Source organism: Gossypium hirsutum, chromosome D08, assembly GCF_007990345.1.
Source record: "Gossypium hirsutum isolate 1008001.06 chromosome D08, Gossypium_hirsutum_v2.1, whole genome shotgun sequence".
NCBI classification, from domain to species: domain Eukaryota; kingdom Viridiplantae; phylum Streptophyta; class Magnoliopsida; order Malvales; family Malvaceae; genus Gossypium; species Gossypium hirsutum.
This window is the reverse complement of record NC_053444.1, coordinates 16,753,505-16,779,310: the sequence shown is the minus strand read 5'-3', so window position 1 is coordinate 16,779,310 and position 25,806 is coordinate 16,753,505. Positions and strand designations below refer to the sequence as shown.

The 25,806-nt window shown below is 36.4% G+C and overlaps 1 non-coding gene across 1 annotated transcript; it reads left to right on the top strand.

The window, feature by feature from the left end:
• The first annotated feature begins 23,344 nt into the window (after positions 1 to 23,344).
• On the top strand, positions 23,345 to 23,451 carry LOC121220411 (small nucleolar RNA R71). Its single transcript, XR_005917613.1, has one exon. It is a non-coding gene; the product is annotated as a small nucleolar RNA R71 (small nucleolar RNA).
• Positions 23,452 to 25,806: the final 2,355 nt, after the last annotated feature.

The following is a 25,806-nucleotide window of genomic DNA, read 5'->3' as shown; positions in this document are numbered from 1 at the left end:
AAAACGAGTAAAACGACATAATCGGTAAAAATACCTAATGTTCATAAGTAAATGTTAGAGTGGGAATTTGATGTTGCTACAGAAGGGAAAGATATTCAGCATGTCATAAAACATAAGAATAAGGGATGAAGTTTAATTTCTGAGATTTGGGGTAAAAGTGTAAATATGAAAAATTTTAGGGGCAAAATCATAATTTTGCCAAATTTCGAGTCAACGACTGTTTTGATGAATGTGAGTATCAAATAATTAAATTTGCTATTATAGATCAAGAAGAATGAAATTCGGAGTTAGACCGGGGAAAGAAAAAGGTTAAGGATTAAGTTGCTAGATTTGATCGTATTTTTTACCGAGGTAAGTTTATGGTAAATAAATTTAATATTTCAATAATTATTATTAATGTTGTTATTTTCCAGTAATTATGTACTTATTTCATGAAATTATTTAATGTTGACTCAAGTATGAGATGATAGAGAATCAGTGTTAAAAGTCTCGTTGAAACATTAGGAATGTATTGGATACAAATGTCATGACATTAAGGGAATGAGATCCCATGTAAGACCATGTTTGAGACATGGAATTGTCATTATTGAGGTTATGAGAGGTCCCACGTAAGACCATGTCTGGGACATGGCGTTGGCACCGAGATGAGAGGTTCCTCATAAGACCATGTCTGGGACATGGCATGGGCACCGATATGAGAACTCCCATGTAAGACCATGTTTGGGACATGGCTTTGGCATGTCATTATCAGACAGAAGACCCGAGTATCCTTAGTATTCCAAGTGGTTCAACGGGCTAGTAAATAGACTATGTTACATGAAAGTTCAGGTAAAAGCATAATAAATAGATTCAGGTGAGTTATAAGGGTTAAGAATATCTCAGTTACCAGTTGAGAAGAAAATTTTAGCAAGGGAGGAGTAAGTTATAATCATGAGTTATTTAAGTAAGCAAGTAAGTAAACAAGTAAGAGAGTAAGTAAAGAAGAAGCAAATACCATGATAGTCGATTATGATTTATGAGTATAATTATTTATGATAAGTGTTGTTATTTATTTTCTTGTAAACTTACTAAGCTTTACGCTTACTCCCTTTATTTTCCTTCTTTATTATAGTATCGCCAAGCCAATTCGGGTATCGTAAAGACGTTGGAGATCGTTTCACACTATCAACAGACCATTTCAGTATTTTGTGATCGAAAAGTTTTAAGTTATGACATGTATAGGGACTTAGTCATTTTGTGTGTGTCGTTATGATATGGCTAATGAATAGCTAATGAAATGGCTATTTAAGAACATGTTTTGGTGTTATGTATGCCTAAATGATAGTTAATACAAAGAAATTATAAAAGAGTAAAAATTTGCAATGGAACAATTTTTGGACAGTAGCATTGATGTGATTTTAGAAAATCACTAAGGATAGTTGAAATGAAATTATAGAGTGAATGAGATATAGAATTAAATCTTATCGTGTCTATTTTCACATGAAAGAAAAGGTGTAGGCAAAGGAATTATATATTATGAGATATTTGAATTTTAGTGAGATAGGGTTAGAATGATTTTTGAAGTCCCCTATTCTAACTTTAGAAAATCATTAAAAATTGTAAAGAAATAATTATGAGTCATAATTTATATTTCTAGATTCCTTAGTGAGTCTATTTTCAATAGAAACAAGTGTAAGCACCATATGAAGCTCGTACAATGAGATAATTGATTTTTAGTAAAGAGGGGTCAGAACTGTCGAGCAGTGAAATAGGAGAGATTTTAAAGAATAAACTATACTATTTGGCTAAACCAAAAATTCTAAAAATTTTATGGTAAGAAGATATATGAGTATAGTTTTAGGGAAAATTTACGGATCTAAATTTTGAGTTTCATAACTCAAGTTATAATTAAATTAGTGACTGTTACGCGAGTGGACAGTTTTATTGTGAATAGTGAAATAAATTATTTTGATTTGTTTAAGTATTCAGAAAATTTTTAATGTTCCCAGTTTGGACCCGAACCATTTCCGTTGCAAGTTTTAGGCTCTCGAGGGTTCTTTTTAGGGATATATTGAATAAACATGAGTGAATTAATTTTAAAAGCAAATTTTAATGCTCCGAATTTGTAAGTTAATTCAGATAACTATTCGTGCTCGACACCAACAACGGTCTCGGGTAAGGGGTGCTATAGAGCATGCACATTTCAATTATGCATCCATTAGTCGTTGTCTGGTTAGGACCGCTCATTTAATTCAGGGGCATTTCAATCACGCATGAATGAAATACACACTTGACTTTAATTGAAAATATGATCGATTGAGGCACAAACATTAAAAGCATGAATCAAATAAATATTATTTAATCAAAGCAATCATCGTAGCTTAAATAAAATTAAGCTAACATTGTTGTGAATAAGAACAAAGAGCACATAGCAAACATCTTTAGATTAAGTTAAAGAAAAGAAAGATTAAACCCAATTTAGAGTGGCTGTCACCCAAGACTCTGACTGACGAGACTCATTCGTTCCATTGCTTTGCTCCTTCGCAGATGGCTCTGCAAGGTGGCTGACCAAGGGTTCTATAAGAGGCTTAATTTCTAAAATCTCTACGAAGAGATGATGCTAGGCGTAGGAATGGAAAAGGCTAAGAGAAAAAGAGAGAATGATGCTTGATGGATGTTTGAAGGATGATGAATGAAGGAACGGGAGGGTCTTATTTATAGGTGAGGAGCGAGAGATGGTTTGGTAAAAAATAGGAGTTTCCATATTTTGAAGCATATTCCATGGGTGGCCGACCATAATTTTAGTAATTTGAGCTAATTTTTCCTTGATTTTTGGTCAATTTGAGTGCCACAACAACTCAGGACTGAGACTCGGCTAAGTGCAAATCTTCAGGTAAATCTCTAATTTCTTCAACTCTTCAAGGACCTTGTGCAATTAAACCAAAAATTGGTTTATGGACAGCCATGTTCAGCCGAATTTTCGGTTGACTTGATCTCCAATTTAGAGGACCAAAGAATTAAATTTATCCAATTTAATTAATTAAAACCCAAATTATTAATGAAATATTTTAAAATGAATTATTAAATATAATTTTATATTTTATTATTTAATTTAACCATGCATGACCCATTTTATGTCTTAAAAAATATAATATATTCAAATTAATATAAAATAAGCCATTTATTGCTTGAAAACTATATAATAAAGCATAAAATCACATTTTAATAATTTCTATGCCCTAATTTCATTTTTTCACATATTTCATTAATTTATTAAATTACTTAGTTTTAACAATGGATTTAAGTAAAAAGGTGATAAATTACAGAGGAAAATTCCTATATATTTTTCTGTTTACACACCCCAAACTTAAATCATTTCTCGTCTCGAGTAATGTTTATGCACAGTAAAAGGTCTTGCTAAGGCAAAATTGCTAATTGTGTAAGCAACATCAATCATTGTCCCATACTCATGCATTAATAACTTCATGCTTATCGATCTTCTTTATTAACAAGTAATTTGTGACAGCCCAAAATTGACCCTAGTCGGGAAGTGGTTTCGGGACCGCTAAACCGAGTCACCGAAATGTTTGAATGTGATATTTATTGTCTAGAATATGCAATTATGAATGTGTGAAAATTTCAAGCTTCCATTTAGTCGATTGCATGTGAATTTAGTCAATAGGACTTATGTGCGACATTTTTGAAATGTGATAGGTCGAAGCATAAGGACCTATTAGTGCATGAAATAAAAAGGGGGACTTGCATGTCAAATTCCCCTCCTAATTAGTAGTGGCCGGCCATGCTATGAGTGGAAACATGTCACAAACATGTTATGTTAGTGATGTATGTTAGGAACAATAAAATAAGGAGTATGGGTAATAAAGAAATGGAAAAAAAAGGAAAGAATGTGTATGATTGTTCTTCCCCTCTCCATTGCCGTGAATGTAAGAAAGAAAACAAAAAAAAAGTGTCCATCTTTCTTCATTGCTCTTGGCCGAATGTTCTAAGGAAGAAAGAAAAAAAACAAGTTGTGTTCTTTGGTTCTTCTTGGCCGAATTGAAAGGAAGAAGAAGGGAGTGAAGCAATCGGTCATCTTAGGTCACTATTAAGGTAAGGAAGTTTGTACTAGCTTTTGAAATTTTAGTTGATACTGAGTGAGTTATCAAGTGATTTTTGTAAACCATGTTAAAATTTTGATTTTGGGGGGTGAGTATGGTTTTCGGCTATAAAAGATTAATAAGGGTGATGATTGTGTTTCATGCAAAACTTAGATTAATAATGGTAGTTGCTTACATCTTGATATCTATGAGTTCCTTTCTTGGCTCTACCATAGACCCAAGAAGTATATGTTTAGTTGGTGTTGTTGGAGGTTTATGATAGAAGCTAATGAGTGAGAGTTTGATAGGTACTATGAGGTTAAACTTCATGAGATTGTAAGCTTGTAAGTTGGATGATGAAATTCATGCTTTGTGAAGGTAAATGGTGTAGAAGGAGCATTCGGCCATGAAAACAAAAAAAAGGGGAAATTTATGATGAATTAAGTTGGAAGCTATTATAATGTACTTGTGCATTCGGGTATGGGAAAAAAAATATATGAGATGGCTATAATCAGCCTTGTGATTCGGCTTTTGCATATATATATATATTTGCACATGGTGTATTGGTATGATACATATATATGTCATCCCAAGGTATATGTTTATATATGGTGATGGTTTAGTTATGGAGTGAATGATGGATGCATATTGAGTTGTAATATGTAATGCATTAGTTAGTAAAATGTATGTCATTTATATGTGGTACTAAGTATATAATTGGCCTCAACGTAGACATGCATATTCGGCCACATGAGATGGATTGGCGTTGCATGTATTCGGTTAGAGGCAAGCATATTAATGCTTATATCTTGGCTTAGACAATCGGCTAAAAGGAGTGTGGGATAATATGTTGAGTTGATGCATGATTTCACATGTATGTGACTTTAATGTCTAATGTATAAATATGGGCTAAGTGCCTTGTGTTCCTCTTTTCGATGCTCAAATGATTAAATCAATTTATTTGTCTAATTAAGCTCAAGAGCAAAGGGGATCTAAATCCGATAAAAGGAAGGAAAAAGTGGTCGAATAGCTATCGGAATCATTCGACAACATCCGAGGTAAGTTCTTGAGTAAAAGAGCTTAAATTATGATTTGATTAGATCATGTTTTAAGCAAATTAAAATCATGCTCTTTGTGTGTGGCTATTGAGCCGAAATTGCAAGAGTGATAAGTGTCTTGTGTTTGAGTTTTGTTAACGAAAATGAAATACGAATGTGCCATGATTTACTGTTAAATGTGCATGGTTATTTGAATGATGTCCGGGCTAAGTCCCGAAGGCTTTGTGCTAAGTGACCATATCCGGACTAAGATCCGAAGGCATTTGTGCGAGATACTAATTCCGGGCTAAGCCCGAAGGCATTTGTGCGAGTTACTAAATCCGGGTTAAGTCCCGAAGGCAATTGTGCGAGTTACTATAACCGGGCTATGTCCCGAAGGCATTTGAAGGAGTAGCTATATCCGGTTAAATTCCGAAGGTATGTGATTTGGGAATGAATGATCTTGCTGTAAAAATTTCAGTAAATACTCTAGAAACATCCCAACATTGAGGTATGTTTCGTATGTGCTTGAATTTAGTTGAGCCCTTACAAATAAGTATTCGCTCAGTTGATAAACGAGCTACCGGCCTTTGGCTAAGTTGATCTTTTGTGTATGTACATAAGGGTTGGTAATGTGAAGCAAGTATGATATTGAAAAATTGTGCATATGAAAGTATCCGTTTAGCTACATGAATGCTATACTTTTGTTGTGCTGGAATTCCTTGCTCAAAACTTACTAAGCATAAATTGCTTACTCCGTTTCTTTGATCCTCTGTTTTATAGATTTTGGTTCTCCAGCTATCGGACTCGGGATTTTGAAGTCGAAGTCGCCCACACTATCAAAGCCCCCCCTTTTGGTACAATTTTGGTTGAACTTCGAAATGGCATGTATAGGACTACCCGTTTGTTGTGGGTCATGGACCCTTTGGACTTGTATAATTTTGGATAGCCATGCGAAAATGGCTTATATATATGTTGAGTATAATGTTATAATCATTTGGTATGGATATGCTTGACAAGGATTGGCCATGGGAATGGTTAATCACTATCATAAATTGTGCTATTTATGCAAAAAGGGCTAGTTGAATCATGGAAACTATGAAATAGGTAAAGCCTACCTTAAAGGCAGATGCTGACGGCAGCAGTGATGTAGATTTGGAAAATCACTAAAAATAGTAGGAATGGAATTAAATAGTGAATAAATTATGTAAACGAACCTTGATGAATCTATTTTCATAGGAAAGTAACGAAACAATCATACGGACAGTATGTTAAGAGATATTCAGGTTCTTATGAGACAGGGCCAGAACGGTTTCTGGATTTCTTGTTCCGACTTTAGAAATTCATTATAAATTAACCAGAGACAATTAGGAGTCATGCCATATATATATAGATTCCTCTATGAGTCTAGTTTTTATAGAAACAAACGGCATCAGTATTGAAGCCCTGTACAGGGAGATATCCAAGTCGTAATGCGCAAAGGTCAGTGTAGTCGATCCCTGTAACATGGGAGACTTTGACTAATAAAATGTACTAATTGGCCAAACCAAAAATTCTATAAAACAATATGTAGATGGAAATATGAGTCTAGTTTCAGGGAAAATTACGGAACTGGATTCCGAGTTTCTGAACTCAAGATATGATTTTTAAAGCGACTATTACGCTGATTGGCAGTGTCTGGAAAATTTTTAAAGTCTGTTAACACCTCGTGTTCGACTCCGGTGACGGTCTCGGGTTCGGGGTGTTACATTTGATTGGTATCAGAGCTACGGTGTAGTCGATTGTAGGACTACCGTAATGCGTTGGGTCTAGCTATACATGCCATTTTATGTGATTATTTGATAGTGTGGTGATTTCTGACATTTGCAAATGTGTTTATTTATAGTAATGGATCCCGATCCCGACCGAGCGGTAGCTGATGATCTTGAGAGTGTAGCGCCTGCTCCCGCACAAGGGACAGCGCCGGTGAACTCTCAACCTAATGCTAGTAACCCGAATGATGAAGCTAGACAAGCTTTCTATAGCGTGATGAATGATTGGTTTAACCAATACATTCGAACTAATACGGCTGTTCCACAACCTCCCTTCCCGAGTAATACAACCCCCGCACCTACAATACCTCCGGTAACTGACCAAATAAGGTCAAATAAGCCCCCAGTTGACAGAATCCGAAAACATGGGGCTACTGAATTTAAAGCTACGGATAGCGACGATGCCGAGCAAGCTGAATTTTGGTTGGACAACACTATCCGGGTACTCGATGAGCTATCTTGTACACCCGATGAATGCTTAAAGTGTACTATCTCCTTGCTACGTGATTCTGCCTACTATTGGTAGAGTACTCTGACTTCTGTTGTGCCCCGAGAGCAAGTAACTTGGGAGTTTTTCCAAACCGAGTTTCAGAAAAAGTATATCAGTCAGAGATTCGTTGATCAAAAACGGAAGGAATTTCTTGAGCTTAAGCAAGGTTCCATATCGGTTACTGATTACGAGCGAAAATTTGTTAGACTTAGCAAATACGCTCGGGAATGTGTTTCGTCCGAGGCTATCATGTGTAAACGCTTCGAGGATGGGCTGAATGAAGATATAAAAATGTTCGTTGGCGTTCTTGAAATACGAGAGTTCGTAGTACTTGTCGAGCGAGCTTGTAAAGCCGAAGAGCTTAGAAAAGAAAAACAAAAAGTTGATGTGGGAACTGGAGAGTTTCGTAAAAGATCCTCGGGAAAGTCTCTTCAACAGGCATCGAAGAAATTTCGAGATCGTGATCGACCCCCTGTGGGTACACGAGGCACTTCGGTCACCAGTGTTGGGAATAAACGTCGAGACAGAACGAAATGTCGATATTGCGGTAAATGGCATTCGGGGAGTTGTAGATTCCCTGACCGCTCCTGTTACAAGTGCGGATCAGGTGACCACTTCATTAAAGATTGCCCGAGGTTGTCTGAACAGAATGTAAATCAGAGTGGGAAACCGGGTGCTACCACTGCTCGAGGTAGACCATCTAGAAATACGGGCAATGCTGGTGGTGGTCAGAGAGGATCTAGAGATGCTACGACCAGACCCGAGGCTCGTGCGCCTGCTAGAGCTTATGCTATACGTGCCCGCGAGGATGTTTCTTCGCCTGATGTTATTACCGGTACTTTTACTCTCTTTGATACTAATGTAATTGCTTTGATTGACCCCGGTTCTACTCATTCTTACATATGTGAAACCTTAGCATCTAGTAAGAATTTACCTATTGAGTCTACTGAGTTCGTAATTCGGGTGTCAAATCCCTTGGGTCGTTACGTGCTTGTCGACAAAGTGTGTAAGAAATGTCCCCTAGTAATTCGAGGTTCCTGTTTTCCGGCGGACTTGATGCTTTTGCCGTTTAATGAATTTGATGTTATTCTCGGGTTGGATTGGTTGACCGTGCATGATGCGGTTGTGAATTGCAAAAGCAAGACTATTGAATTGAGGTGCGCAAATAACGAAGTAATCCGAGTTGAGTCTACGGACTTGGATGGGTTGCCAGCTGTAATATCCTCAATGTTGGCCTAGAAATATGTAAGAAAAGGGTGCGAAGCATACCTTGCGTATGTACTTGATGACAAAGAATTAGAAAAGAAACCCGAATTTGTGCCGGTGGTTTGTGAATACCCGGATGTTTTTCCTGAAGAATTACCGGGTTTACCACCTGTTCGGGAGATAGAGTTTGGTATTGAGCTTGTACCTGGGACTACGCCGATTTCAATGGCTCCGTATTGTATGACACCAACCGATTTAAAAGAGTTGAAAGCTCAGTTGCAAGAATTGACGGATAGAGGTTTTGCTCAACCAAGTTTCTCACCTTGGGGTGCACCAGTATTGTTCGTGAAAAAGAAGGACGGAACCATGAGGTCGTGCATTGACTATCGTCAGCTGAATAAAGTGACAATAAAGAACAAATATCCGTTACCGCGTATCGATGATTTGTTCGACCAACTGAAGGGAGCCTCAGTGTTCTCAAAATAGATTTGAGATCGGGCTATTATCAGTTGCAAATTCGAGATTCGGACATACCCAAAACTGCCTTCAGAACGAGATATGGTCACTACGAGTTCTTAGTGATGCCGTTTGGGCTCACTAATGCCCCTGCGGTATTTATGGATTTGATGAATCGGATCTTCAGACCATATTTGGATCGGTTCGTAGTTGTGTTCATTGATGACATCTTGGTCTATTCAAGAGATGAGACCGAACATGCTGAGCACCTGAGACTAGTGTTGCAAATTTTGCGGGATAAGCAGTTATATGCTAAGTTCAGTAAGTGTGAGTTCTGGTTAAGAGAGGTTAGCTTCTTGGGTCACGTGGTATCCGCATCGGGTATTCGAGTTGACCCGAACAAAATTTCAGCCATACTTAATTGGAAACCTCCAAGAAATATTACCGAAGTTTGGAGCTTCCTGGGGCTCGCCGGTTATTACCGATGATTTGTCAAAGGTTTCTCGATGATAGCCACACCAATGACGAAGCTACTTCAAAAGGATGTTAAGTTCGAATGGACGGAGAAATGTCAGAAAAGTTTCGATCAACTGAAAACTTATTTGACTGAAGCTCCAATTTTAGTGCAACCCGAATCAGGCAAAGAGTTTGTCATTTATAGTGACGCATCCCTACTTGGGTTGGGTTGCGTATTGATGCAAGAAGGTCGAGTGGTGGCCTATGCGTCGAGACAATTAAAGCCACATGAGAAAAATTATCCGACCCATGATCTTGAACTAGCTGCCATCGTATTTGCTTTAAAAATATGGCGACATTACTTATTTGGTGAAAAGTGCCATGTATTTTCGGATCACAAAAGTCTCAAATATTTGATGACTCAAAGAGACTTAAATCTGTGACAAAGACGTTGGCTTGAGTTGTTGAAAGATTACGAGCTTGTCATTGATTACCACCCGGGAAAGGCTAATGTGGTTGCAGACGCCTTAAGCCGGAAATCATTGTTTGCTTTACGAGCGATGAATGTGCACTTGTCTGTTCTACCCGACAATGTGTTAGTAGCTGAATTAAAAGCCAAACCATTATTGATTCATCAAATTCGTGAAGCCCAGAAAGTTGATGATGAATTGGTTGCAAAACGGGCTGAGTGTGTTCCGAACAAGGAATCGAAGTTTCAAATTGATAATGATGATTGTTTGAGGTTCAGAAGTCATTTGTGTGTTCCAAGGAATTCGGAACTCATTTCGATGATTCTGAACGAAGCCCATTGTAGCCGAATGTCAATTCACCCGGGGAGTACGAAAATGTACAACGATTTGAAACGTTGGTTTTGGTGGCATGGTATGAAACGAGACATCTCCGACTTTGTTTCGAGATGTTTAATATGTCAACAAGTGAAAGCGGAACATCAAGTGCCTTTAGGATTACTTCAGCCGATCATGATACTTGAGTGGAAATGGGATCGAGTCACAATGGACTTTGTGTCCGGACTGCCATTGTCAGCAAGTAAGAAGGATGCGATTTGGGTTGTTGTTGATAGACTGACTAAGTCGGCTCACTTTATCCCCGTGCGTACGGATTTTTCATTGGATAAACTAGCCGAATGTATGTTTCTCAGATTGTGAGATTACACGGGGTACCTATTTCTATCGTGTCGGATAGAGATCCGAGATTCACCTCGCGATTTTGGAAGAAATTGCAAGAAGCTTTGGGTACCAAGCTGCATTTTAGCACTGCTTTTCACCCCCAAACCGATGGTCAATCCGAGCGGATAATTCAGATACTTGAGGATATGTTGAGATGTTGCATCCTCGAGTTCAGTAGTTCATGGGAACGGTATTTACCTTTGATTGAATTCGCTTACAACAATAGTTTTCAATCAAGTATTAAGATGGCACCTTACGAGGCTTTGTACGGTCGTAAATGCCGTACACCATTGTTTTGGACCGAGCTCGGTGAAAGTAAAAATTTCAGAGTTGATTTGATTAAGGATGCCGAGCATAAAGTAAAGGTAATCCGTGAAAGTCTGAAAGCAGCCACAGATCGTCAAAAATCGTATGCGGATTTGAAACGAAAAGACATTGAATATCAAGTGGGAGATAAAGTGTTTCTTAAAGTTTCGCCTTGGAAAAAGGTACTCAGATTTGGCCGTAAGGGCAAGTTGAGCCCGAGATTCATTGGGCCGTACGAAATCTCCGAACGAGTTGGTCCAGTTGCGTATAGATTGATTTTGCCCCCTGAACTTGAAAAGATTCACGATGTCTTTCATGTTTCGATGCTTCGACGTTAAAGATCCGATCCGTCACATGTGATTAATCCCTCAGAAGTTGAAATTCAATCTGACTTGAGTTATGAAGAAGAACCGATTCGTATCCTAGCTCGTGAAGTGAAGGAGTTGCGAAACAAAAGGGTTCCGCTAGTAAAGGTGTTATGGCTCAAACACGGGATTGAGGAAGCTACTTGGGAAACCGAGAGCTCGATGAAAGAACGATACCCAAACTTATTTACCGGTAAGATTTTCGGGGACGAAAATTTCTCAAGTGGGGGAGAGTTGTGACAGCCCAAAATTGACCCTAGTCGGGAAGTGGTTTCGGGACCGCTAAACCGAGTCACCGAAATGTTTGAATGTGATATTTATTGTCTAGAATATGCAATTATGAATGTGTGAAAATTTCAAGCTTCGATTTAGTCGATTGCATGTGAATTTAGTCAATAGGACTTATGTGCGACATTTTTGAAATGTGATAGGTTGAAGCATAAGGACCTATTAGTGCATGAAATAAAAAGGGGGGACTTGCATGTCAAATTCCCCCCCTAATTAGTAGTGGCCGGCCATGCTATGAGTGGAAACATGTCACAAACATGTTATGTTAGTGATGTATGTTAGGAACAATAAAATAAGGAGTATGGGTAATAAAGAAATGGAAAAAAAAAGGAAAGAATGTGTATGATTGTTCTTCCCCTCTCCATTGCCGTGAATGTAAGAAAGAAAACAAAAAAAAGTGTCCATCTTTCTTCATTGCTCTTGGCCGAATGTTCTAAGGAAGAAAGAAAAAAAAAACAAGTTGTGTTCTTTGGTTCTTCTTGGCCGAATTGAAAGGAAGAAGAAGGGAGTGAAGCAATCGGTCATCTTAGGTCACTATTAAGGTAAGGAAGTTTGTACTAGCTTTTGAAATTTTAGTTGATACTGAGTGAGTTATCAAGTGATTTTTGTAAACCATGTTAAAATTTTGATTTTGGGGGGTGAGTATGGTTTTCGGCTATAAAAGATTAATAAGGGTGATGATTGTGTTTCACGCAAAACTTAGATTAATAATGGTAGTTGCTTACATCTTGATATCTATGAGTTTCTTTCTTGGCTCTACCATAGACCCACGAAGTATATGTTTAGTTGGTGTTGTTGGAGGTTTATGATAGAAGCTAATGAGTGAGAGTTTGATAGGTACTATGAGGTTAAACTTCATGAGATTGTAAGCTTGTAAGTTGGATGATGAAATTCATGCTTTGTGAAGGTAAATGGTGTAGAAGGAGCATTCGGCCATGAAAACAAAAAAAAAAGGGGAAATTTATGATGAATTAAGTTGGAAGCTAATATAATGTACTTGTGCATTCGGGTATGGGAAAAAAAAAATATATGAGATGGCTATAATCAGCCTTGTGATTCGGCTTTTGCATATATATATATTTGCACATGGTGTATTGGTATGATACATATATATGTCATCCCAAGGTATATGTTTATATATGGTGATGGTTTAGTTATGGAGTGAATGATGGATGCATATTGAGTTGTAATATGTAATGCATTAGTTAGTAAAATGTATGTCATTTATATGTGGTACTAAGTATATAATTGGCCTCAACGTAGACATGCATATTCGGCCACATGAGATGGATTGGCGTTGCATGTATTCGGTTAGAGGCAAGCATATTAATGCTTATATCTTGGCTTAGACAATCGGCTAAAAGGAGTGTGGGATAATATGTTGAGTTGATGCATGATTTCACATGTATGTGACTTTAATGTCTAATGTATAAATATGGGCTAAGTGCCTTGTGTTCCTCTTTTCGATGCTCAAATGATTAAATCAATTTATTTGTCTAATTAAGCTCAAGAGCAAAGGGGATCTAAATCCGATAAAGGGAAGGAAAAAGTGGTCGAATAGCTATCGGAATCATTCGACAACATCCGAGGTAAGTTCTTGAGTAAAAGAGCTTAAATTATGATTTGATTAGATCATGTTTTAAGCAAATTAAAATCATGCTCTTTGTGTGTGGCTATTGAGCCGAAATTGCAAGAGTGATAAGTGTCTTGTGTTTGAGTTTTGTTAACGAAAATGAAATACGAATGTGCCATGATTTACTGTTAAATGTGCATGGTTATTTGAATGATGTCCGGGCTAAGTCCCGAAGGCTTTGTGCTAAGTGACCATATCCGGACTAAGATCCGAAGGCATTTGTGCGAGATACTAATTCCGGGCTAAGCCCGAAGGCATTTGTGCGAGATACTAATTCCGGGCTAAGCCCGAAGGCATTTGTGCGAGTTACTAAATCCGGGTTAAGTCCCGAAGGCAATTGTGCGAGTTACTATAACCGGGCTATGTCTCGAAGGCATTTGAACGAGTAGCTATATCCGGTTAAATTCCGAAGGTACGTGATTTGGGAATGAATGATCTTGCTGAAAAATTTCAGTAAATACTCTAGAAACATCCCAACATTGAGGTATGTTTCGTATGTGCTTGAATTTAGTTGAGCCCTTACAAATAAGTATTCGCTCAGTTGATAAACGAGCTACCGGCCTTTGGCTAAGTTGATCTTTTGTGTATGTACATAAGGGTTGGTAATGTGAAGCAAGTATGATATTGAAAAATTGTGCATATGAAAGTATCCGTTTAGCTACATGAATGCTATACTTTTGTTGTGCTGGAATTCCTTGCTCAAAACTTACTAAGCATAAATTGCTTACTCCGTTTCTTTGATCCTCTGTTTTATAGATTTTGGTTCTCCAGCTATCGGACTCGGGATTTTGAAGTCGAAGTCGCCCACACTATCAAAGCCCCCCCTTTTTGGTACAATTTTGGTTGAACTTCGAAATGGCATGTATAGGACTACCCGTTTGTTGTGGGTCATGGACCCTTTGGACTTGTATAATTTTGGATAGCCATGCGAAAATGGCTTATATATATGTTGAGTATAATGTTATAATCATTTGGTATGGATATGCTTGACAAGGATTGGCCATGGGAATGGTTAATCACTATCATAAATTGTGCTATTTATGCAAAAAGGGCTAGTTGAATCATGGAAACTATGAAATAGGTAAAGCCTACCTTAAAGGCAGATGCTGATGGCAGCAGTGATGTAGATTTGGAAAATCACTAAAAATAGTAGGAATGGAATTAAATAGTGAATAAATTATGTAAACGAACCTTGATGAATTTATTTTCATAGGAAAGTAACGAAACAATCATACGGATAGTATGTTAAGAGATATTCCGGTTCTTATGAGACAGGGCCAGAACGGTTTCTGGATTTCCTGTTCCGACTTTAGAAATTCATTATAAATTAACCAGAGACAATTAGGAGTCAAGCCATATATATATAGATTCCTCTCTGAGTCTAGTTTCTATAGAAACAAATGACATCAGTATTGAATCCCTGTACAGGGAGATATCCAAGTCGTAATGCGCAAAGGTCAGTGTAGTCGATCCCTGTAACATGGGAGACTTTGACTAATAAACTGTACTAATTGGCCCAACCAAAAATTCTAGAAAAAAATATGTAGATGGGAATATGAGTCTAGTTTCAGGGAAAATTTACGGAACTGGATTCTGAGTTTCTGAACTCAAGATATGATTTTTAAAGAAACTATTACGCTGATTGGCAGTGTCTGGAAAATTTTTAAAGTCTGTTAACACCTCGTGTTCGACTCCGGTGACGGTCTCGGGTTCGGGGTGTTACATAATTCATATGCAAACATTCCTTAAGATTATACTAAGCTTCAAAATATGCGAACACGAATCATAGTTTGCATGTATGTCATAGCCATAGATAACATTCTCCATTCAACATAATTTCCTATCAATCAAGCAAACAATCACAAGGCTTAGTTATGATCTTCATATGTTGAACTTAGGACTTCATCTCCACTAATGTAGGTGACATAATCATCAAATCAACAGGTCTTTTATAAGGTCGTAATGGGGCTCGGTTAAATGTATGGATTTTAAGAGATGGGACATTTCGGTTTAAAAATCTTAACCTTTAACTTTGTCTTAGTTTTCTCGTAATACAACCTTTTTCTTTAAGTGAACCTTTGGAACACCCCCAAACTTATTTTGAACTTGAACTCGAACTCATACATTTTTCCTTTTTTTCGGAGACTGAGCGAACTTTTCTTCGTTTTTTTAAGCATGAGCACATACATAAGGGTGTGCAAAATTCGGGTAAAACAGAAAAAATTCGGTTAACCGACAGAATTCGGTTAACCGAATTTTTTCGATCGGGGGTCGGTTAATTTTTTTTGATTTTTCAGTTAACGGTTAATTCAGTTTGAAACCGGTCGGCTAACCGATTTTTTTTTGGTTTAACCGAAAAAATTAATAAATAAAATTATAATATATAAATAGGCCCACTATTCACCTAAACCCAATCCAAACCCAAGTATTCAACCCAACCCAACCCAATCATAAAAATTACAAATAATTTAATAAATAAAAATAAAATTCTAAAACTAAAACTAAAGTCTAAAAGTCTAAAAATAATTTAATTATGTAGGGATTCAATTCGGTTAATTCGGGTAATTTGAGTAATTCGGTTAATTCGGTTAATTCGGGTAGTTTAGTTAATTCAGTCAATTCGGTTAATTCGGTTAATTTTTAACCAAAAATAAAAAACATATAATTTTCGGTTAATTCGGTTAACCGACTGAATTAACCGAAAAAATATCGGTTCAGTTAAATTTTTTTAAAAAAAATCAGTTCGGTTAACGGTTAAAGATTTTGAAAGGTCGGTTAATTCGGTTAATGTTATTTCGGGTAAGTTAACCAGTCGGTTAACCGAATGAAATCCCCTACACATACATCTTTATGAAAATTTCCTCAAATGTTGATTCCCAAGACAACTTTAGTTAAGATAGGTGCACAAATTTAGGATAGCTTTAAAAAGATGATAATTGGCTTATAATGTAGGCTTATTGCAAAAAAAAAAAGTCCTTTAAGCTTAAAATTACAGTTTCAAGGGTCTAATATCATAGGGTTGGCTTGAAAAGGCTCAAACGATCCAAAGAAATAATGCCTATATCATTTAAGATTTTTATGTCCCCTAGGATTTCGCCTCGAGAAAGTTACTAAGTCAATTCTAAAGATATAAACCTTAATGCATATTTAATCTCAAAAGAACTAAGTTTTCATGACAAACATTACTAAGGCTAAGATCATACAAGCATTCCATCCTTCATGATAACATACTTTCACTTAGATAAAATCATCATTCATACTTGCATACAAACTATGTCAGTAACAAGAACATCTCTAAACATTCATTTATTAAAGCATACTTATGAAAGAAATGCTTAAAACATACTTGAAAAATTTAAAAGTTTGAGCAATTTATTTGCCTTACCCCCTTTAAAAAGAAGCAATGTTCTCATTGCAAGAACAAAGTAATGAATGAAAACTGAACACCAAGTAGGGTTGTAAAGAAAGAGAGGTGAGTCATTAAGACTGCTTAAGTACCAAGTCTTCCCTAATAACCCAATCCTAGACATGTTCATTCCCATTTCCACATTACTTAGTCTTATTCTTTCTAAAGAAGTGCTAAGTTTGTTCATGCTTGCTATGTTTTATTCTGAAAAAATTAAATCTTAATTACAAAAGAAATAAATTCATAAAGACCTAAAAATAATTAAATAAATAACAGGACAAGAATGCCCCTTTTATTTTTCTGACTTATTCCCCTTGTCTTCTTTAGCTCCAGCTCCGCTTGCATCGTCAATATCTTCCGTTGATGTCTCAAAGATATCATTTGAGAACTCAGGAACAAAAGTATTAGAGATATTCTTAAAAGTATCTAGAATTGAGTCATCTCTAATTTTTGCATATTTCCAGTAAGTTTGTTGTTGATTGTGCATGAACTTGCACATATCCATCAAAATTGACAACTCCAATTTCCTTGAAGTACATACAGATGTCGGCATGACAGTTGTATATTCAGGTTCAACACTTAGCTTGACTAGTTCTTCTTTTGGCTCAACCCTTGGTTCAGGAATGTTCGATTCCTTATCAAATTCTTCCTCTTTAGTGTCTGTGACTGAATTAGCTTCAGTTTCAGTTCCATCTGTTGACTCCTCTATATCCAGCTTAGTTGGCTCTTCTTGCTCGCCTTGATTCAGTTCATGCACCCTCTCTACTAATCTTTCAAGATCATAATTTGTAATGCATCCTTGAACATATCGCCCATTCAAATTTGCTTGTGTTTTAACACGGGCCTTTAAGCAAAGTGAAGTGATTAATGATAAGCATAAAATTGTAGCAAACGAAATAAAACCATACCTTTGCTACTGGTTTTAAGTATTCTCTTCAACAAGAATGGCTCCTATACTTTCTTATAATCCATTAGGATCCCGGATTTGTCACAACATTAAGCACTTATTGAAGAAAATCTCAATTGATATTGGTCATCATAGGGTAGTACTCATTTTCTTCAACATCAGGTAAATTAAACAAATCATTGATGGACTTAGAAGTAAGAGGTACTTTTTTCTTTCGAATGATGACTTCAGTAGCATCTTGCGTAGTCAAATTAGCATAGAATTCTCGAAGTAGTTCATCATCGAGAAGTGAATGAGCATCACAAAATCGTTCCCACTTGAGAGCATTTATTTTCTTTCTAATCGGTATAGGAACAACTATCAAACATTACTCTTCAAGTCAAAACCTTTTTCCGGCATCATAGGTTGATGATTGAAGTTTAAATCAAATCTCTCTTTCACTTCTTCATTGATCAAAATCGGGTTTTCAAGAGTAGTCTTTGAAGATCTGGTTCTTTTGCGAGACATGGTATCTTTTCCTGAAAATTTGGCAAAGTCTCTGCACAAAAGAGAAAAGAGAAATTGGCAAAGTGGGTAGAACTTGCTACAGTAAAAATCTTGCGACAACAAGGATAGTGCGGCGATGACGATGACGTGCGACAACAACGGTACTACTTTGGCAATCCTTTTACGACGGTAATAGGGAATTTTGACAAAAAGAGAAGAGAACTAGGGTTTGTTTTGGGATTTGAGTTTGAAGGCACAAAAGGGAGATTTAGGGATTTTTTTAGGGTGTAAGCAAATTGCTTTGAGGGTTATGAAAATTAGTAGAATGGAAATAGGTTTATATAGGGAAAAATTAGGGCAACATGTAGCAAAAATTTAGCTACATTAGGGTTACTTGAGCGGCAAGCAATTGGTGTGACGGCAAGGCATGGATTTTTCCCTCCTTTTTGCTGTCTTGGGCCTTAAACTCAGACTGTATCTTACTAAAAAAAACTGATTAGTACTTGGGTCAAATTTGACCCTCTTTATTAACATACAAATTTAAAATTTAAATAGAACAAATAAAATTAAAAAAAATAAGTCTTAATTAGAAATTTTCTTCTTAACAAATTACATTAAATTAATTCCTAGGAAAGGTTGGAGGGGTCACAGAAGTCTTGCTTAAGTTCCAATCTCCTTAGATAGAATTAATTAAATGTAATAAGTTAAGAAAATAAGTTCTAATTATTTATTTATTCACAAAATGAGTTCATGAAAAATTAAGGGTCTGCTAATTTGAGCGAGGATTCAATTCGCTCAACTTCACCATCCCATTAGTGTTTGAGACGTTGACCATTAAATTTAAACGTACCTTCGTAATTGTCGTATAATTCAATAGCTCCATAAGGATAAACTCGGTAGATGGTATAAGGTCCTTTCCATCGGGATTTAAGCTTCCTAGGAAATAAATTCAACCTTGAATTAAACAACAAAACCTTCTGACCTTCTTTAAACTCGTGAGGTTGTATATGACTATCATGCCATCTCTTTGATCTTTCTTTACACATTTTGGCATTCTCATAGGAAAACAACCTCAACTCTTCCAACTCATCCAGTTGTAACATCCTTCTCTCACCGACTTGCTTAAGATCAAAGTTTAACTGCTTCAAAGCCCAGTGAGTTTTATTCTCCAACTCTAATGGCAAATGACATGCCTTTCCAAAGACTAACCGATAAGGAGTCATTCCTAACGGAGTCTTAAATGCTGTTCGATAGGCCCATAATGCATCATCGAGCCTTCGAGACCAATCTTTTCTACTAGGGCGTACTACCTTTCCAAGAATACCTTTGATTTCACGATTCACTCTTTCAACTTACCCATTACACTTGGGGTGATAGGCAGTAGCAATATTGTGCTTCACATCATATTTATCAAGCAACCACTTAAGCCATTTGTTCACAAAGTGAGAACCTTCATCACTAATAATAGCTTTTGGTGTCCCAAATCGTGTAAACACATCGCATGATTACCTTAGCATCATTTGTAGGGTATGCTTCAGCTTCAACCCACTTGGATACATAGTCCACAGCAACTAAGATGTATTTGTTCCCATACGAAGAAGGAAACGGGCCTAAGAAATCAATGGCCCATACGTCGAACAATATAATCTCCAAAATGTTTGTCAAGGGCATCTCATTCATCCTTGATATACTTTTAGTCCTTTGGCATTTATCAGAGTTCTTCACATAAGCATAAGTATCATTAAATAGTGTAGGCCAAAAGAAACCTGCTTGCAAAATCATTGCTGCAGTACGTGAACCACCAAAGTGTCCCCCACTTGGAGATGAATGGCAATGATACAAGATCTCAACAATCTCGCTTTCAGCTACACACTTTTAGATTATATTATCTGCACATTGTTTAAACAAAAACGGATCCTCCCAAAGATAATACCGACTATCACGAAGGAATTTTTTCCTTTGTAGGTATGTCATTTCTCGAGGAATTATTCCACATGCAAGATAATTGGTAAAATCAGCAAACCAGGGTATTTCATGAATTTGATTTACCTCAAATAAATGTTCATCTGGGAAATTCTTGTTGATAGGCACACATGATTGAGTTACCTCATTTTGCTCTAACCTCGACAGATATTCAGCTATTTGATTTTCGACACCTTTTCTGTCTTGGATCTCAAGGTCAAATTCTTGGAGTAAAAGTATCCAATGAATTAGCCTTGGTTTTGCATCTTTCTTCGTGAGCAAGTATTTAATTTTCGCATGGTCAGTAAATACTATAACTTTGGTACCTATAAGATATGAACGGAATTTGTCAAAAGCAAAAACTATAGCGAAGAGTTCTTTTTCGGTTACCGTATAATTGCATTGGGCACCCGTCAAAGTTCTACTTGCATAGTAAATAGGGTGAAACACTTTATTTCTTCTTTGACCCATCATAGCTCCAACGACATAGTCACTTGCATCGTACATCAACTTAAAAGGTGAGTTCCAATCAGGTGTAACGATTAATGGGCCTGAGATTAACCATTTCTTTAGCTCTTCAAAAGCTTCCAAACATGCTTTGTTGAAATCAAACACTGTATCTTTCTCTATCAACAAACACAACGGTTTAGAAATTTTAGAGAAATCTTTGATAAACCTTCGATAAAAACCGACATGGCTTAAGAAACTTCTAACTCCTTTCACATTCATTGGGGCTGGTAATCTTTCAATTACGTCCACCTTTGCTTATCGACTTAAATTCCTTTCTTTGAGATCTTATGGCCTAAGACAATCTCTTCCTTGACCATAAAATGACATTTTTCCCAATTAAGAGCAAGATTCGTCTCTTCGCATCTCTTCAGTACCTTAGCCAAATTACTCAAACAAATATCATAAGTGTTACCAAAAACAGAAAAACCATCTATGAAAACCTCAACAAAATTTTCAACTATATTAGTAAATATTGCCATCATGCATCATTGAAAAGTTGCAGGTGCATTGCATAAACCAAAAGGCATTCGCCTAAAAGCAAATGTACTGTATGGACAAGTAAAGGTTGTTTTATATTGGTCCTTCGGGGCTACAACTATTTGGTTATATCCCGAATAGTCATCTAAAAAAATAGAATTCATTACCTACCAGTCGATCTAACATCTGATCCATAAAAGGTAACGAAAAATGGTCCTTTCGAGTGGCTTTGTTCAACTTTCTGTAATCAATACAAATTCTCCAATCAGTAATAGTTCTCATTGGAATTAACTCGTTACGCTCATTTTCAACAATCGTGATTCCACCTTTCTTCGGCACACACTGCACCGGACTTACCTAAGAACTATCTGAAATAGGATAGATGATTCCTGCATCTAACCATTTGATCACTTCTTTTCTCGCAACTTCTTTCATAATAGGATTGATCCTCCTTTGCCCATCAATTTGAGCTTTTTCACCTTTTTCTAAAATGATTTTATGCATGCAAAAAGAAGGGCTTATACCTCGAATATCAGCTATGGTCCAACCAATTGCTTTCTTAAATTTCTTTAGAACAACAATTAGTTGCTCCTCTTAATCTTTCATCAGTTCCGCTGAAATAATCACAGGCAAAGTAGAACAATCACCTAAATAAAAGTATTTCAAATGGGAAGGAAGTACCTTTAGTTCGAGTTTAGGTGGTTCTTCAATTGACAACTTGGGTTGCACAAATTCTTTGACTTCCAACTCCAACGGTTCAAACCGTGTGGATTGAATAAAATTTCCCGGATTGGCTTCCATCAAAGCCATGTTTTCTTCACCTTCTTCATCCTCCAAAGGGTCAAGATCTAAGGCTTCCTCGAATGGATTTTCTTCAAAATTGCTTTCCATAGAAACCAAGGTTTCTATGTCTTCCATAACTGAACACTCCTTTGTCAGATCGAGAAATTTCATGGCTTTAAGAATGTTAAAGGTTACTTGATCATTTTGAACTCGCATTGTGAGTTCTTCTTTCTACACATCAATTAATATTCTTCTCGTGGCTAAGAAAGGTCTCCCAAGGATGATCGACACTTCCTTGTCTGCTTCAAAATCTAAGACAATGAAATCAGCAGGAAAAATAAATTTATCGACTCTTACGAAAACATCCTCAATCTTTCCTTCGGGATATGCTAAAGATCGATCTGCTAGCTGAAGCGTCACAGTTGTAGGTCTTACTTCACCTACCCCTAACATCTTGAAGATAGAATTAGGCATCAAGTTGATTCTTGTTCCTAAGTCACACAAAGCTTTACCACAGTAGGAGTCACCAATGTTACAGGGTATAGTAAAGCTTCCTAGGTCTTTCAATTTTGGTGGCAGTTTGTTCTGCAGGAACGCACTGCACTCCTTTGTCAAGGCAACAGTCTCATACTCACTTAGTCGTTTCTTTTTGGATAGTATATCTTTCATAAAATTCACATAATTCGACAATTGTTCTGAAGCCTCCACCAATGGAATATTGATGTGTAACTACTTCAGAACATCCAAAAACTTCTTGAATTACACCTCCTATTTCTGCTTGTTAAAATATTTGAATTGACTAAGTCAGGGTTTACCTTGTCAGACTTTACAGTTTCTGATTCCTTTAGTGTAGGAACTTCAACAGCTGGTTGATTTTTCTCAACGGGCTTATCTTCGACATCAATCAATCGGGGTTCTAGAATTTTACCACTTCGCAATGCCACTGCCTTGATATGTTCTTTACCCAAATTGGTTGGGTCTTTGCTGTAATAAGTTGTTGTTCAGTCCATTTCCTTGGTTGCTCCAAGAAAAGTTAGGATGATTACGCCATGAAGGATTGTAGAAGTTGGACTGGGGTCCTTGTCCACTCCTATTTTGATATTGGTTCCCCATATAGTACATTGACTTGGGATTTGATGGACAATTCTCAAAAGAATGACCTTCCCCACAATATACAGGAAACTATTTCAAATGGACTTGGTGGATGAGCTGCAAAATTATTAGTACTATTAGTGGTTAACTGTTTTAACATAGAGGAAATAGACGATACTTGAGCTAATAACGAAGTGAAGGAGTCAACTTCATGAACTCTGGCTACACATCTTCCTAAAGCTGTTCAATTTGTTGGCCATTGATAGTTATTACTCGTGATCCTCTTGATGATCTTATAAGTCTCATTATAAGACTTAGACAAAATTGCACCATTTGCGGAAGCATCTACCATTAATCTTGTATGTGCATTGAGACCATTATAGAATGTCTCCAACTGGATACAGTGAGGAATCCCATGATGAGGATACTTACGAAGTAACTCCTTGAATCACTCCCAAGCCTCATACAAAGACTCGTCATCCAATTGTTGGAAAATTGTGATCTCATTCCTCAACTTAGCGTTTTTGTTAGGTGGGAAATACTTAACCAAAAATCTCTCTGCTAATTCTTGCCATGTAGATATGGAACTTGGTGGCAATGAATTGAGCCATGCTCATGCTCAATCTTGCAACGAGTACGGAAATAACTTCAACCTCGATGTGTGTTCAGTCACACAGGCTTGAATGAATCACTCACCTCCATAAACAATCGAAGGTGGAGATGTGGATCTTCCGTGGGCATACCACTAAATTGGCCCACCATTTTGTAGCATTTGAAACATCACTGGCTTCAATTCAAATTGGGTTGCCTCAATATCTAGCCTTCTAATTCTTGGGTTTAACTCACTAAAATGTGCCACATCATATTGTCTGTTGCATCGATCCCTATCATCGACAATGAGGATAGGATTTCGTACATAATTGGCTTCATTACCTTGGTCTTGATTCTGATTTCCAAGGTCCATCTTGACTTGTCTTTGAGCTGTCCGTTCACGTCTTCTTTGTCTGAAAGTTTGCTCAATTTTAGGGCGTACAGCGAGTAAATTGATCATTCGATCTATGCTCATAAACACCTGAAAAGAAAATCACAAGAATAAGCTAGTAATGTTAGAAACAAATAAATCAAAGTAAGTATCAAGTTATCGTCTCCATAGAGATTGTATTTGTGCTAAGTCACTTAATTTGTAAAATTATATTAACAATTTGGTAAATAAAAACGCAATATAGTTGAGATGTGGTGATTAAAATATATTAAACTAAATGCAATGATACCTTATGCAAATTATCCTAAATATGTGAACTATATGAATGAAATAGATTTTAGTAAAATTAAACACAATTTGAAACAATTATAACATAAATAAACTAGGACAATTACTTTAATTAAACTCAGTTTATTATCAACAAGCTTAATAACATTTGGAAAAACATTCCATGGCAATTCGATCTTTCATGAGTTTGGAAACCACATTAGGTCCTTTCAGAATCCTTTACTTAGTAAATACGCATTTTACTGATCCTTATTTACTAAGGGTTTCTTAGCATTCGTGTGAGGTAATAGGGACGTGTTAGGTTTGAAACAATTTAATCACACAAATCTAAAAACTATGTAGATAACAGAGCTTGGTTAGAGTTGTTATGCAAACTACAATTTAATCGAGTTAGGATCTAAATTGAGCATGTACATTTCAATTATACGTCCATTAGTCATTGTCTGGTTAGGATCGCTCAGCTAATTCAGGTGCATTTCAATCACGTATGAACGAAATACAGACTTGATTTTAATTGAAAACATGATCGATTGAGGCAAAAACATTATAAGCATGAATCAAATAAATATTATTTAATCAAAGCAATCATCCTAGCTTAAATAAAATTAAGCTAACATTGTTGTAAACAAGAACAAAGAACACATAGCAAACATCTTTATATTAAGTTAAAGAAAAGAAAGATTGAACCCAATTCAGAGTAGCTGTTACCCAAGACTCTGACTGACGAGACTCCTTCGTTCCTTTGCTTTACTCCTTTACTGATGGTTCTGCAAAGTGGCCAACCAAGGGTTCTCTAAGAGGCTTAATTGCTAAAATCTCTATGAAGAGATGATGCTAGGCGTGGGAATGGAAAAGGCTAAGAGAAAAAGAGAGAATGATGCTTGATGGATGCTTGAGGTATGATGAATGAAAGAATGAGAGGGAGATAGTTTGCTAAAAATAGGAGTTTCCATCTTTTGAAGCATCTTCCATGGGTGGTCGGCCATAATGTTTGTAAGTTGAGTTGATTTTTTCTTGATTTTTGGTCAATTTGAGTGTCACAACAACTCAGGACTGAGACTTGGTCAAGTGCAAATCTTCAGGTAAATCTCTAATTTCTTCAACTCTTCAAGGACCTTGTGAAATTAAACCAAAAAGTGGTTTATGGACAGCCATGTGCAACTGAATTTTGGGTTGGCTTGGTTTCCAATTTGGACAGTTTTGTAATCCAACAAAGCTATCAGACCTGTCCAAAATAAATTAACAAGTTAGAGGACCAAACAATTAAATTTATCCAATTAAATTAATTAATTAAAACCTAAAATTATTAATGAAATATTTTAAAATGAATTATTAAATATAATTTTATATTTTATTGTTTAATTTAATCATGCATGGCCCACTTTATGTCTTAAAAAATATAATATATTCAAATTAATATAAAATAAGCCATTTATTGCATGAAAACTATATAATAAAATATAAAATCACATTTTAATAATTTCTATGTCCTAATTTCATATTTTCACATATTCCATTAATTTATTAAATAATTACTTAGTTTTAACAACGGATTGAAGTAAAAAGATGATAAATTACATAGGAAAAATCGTATATATTTTT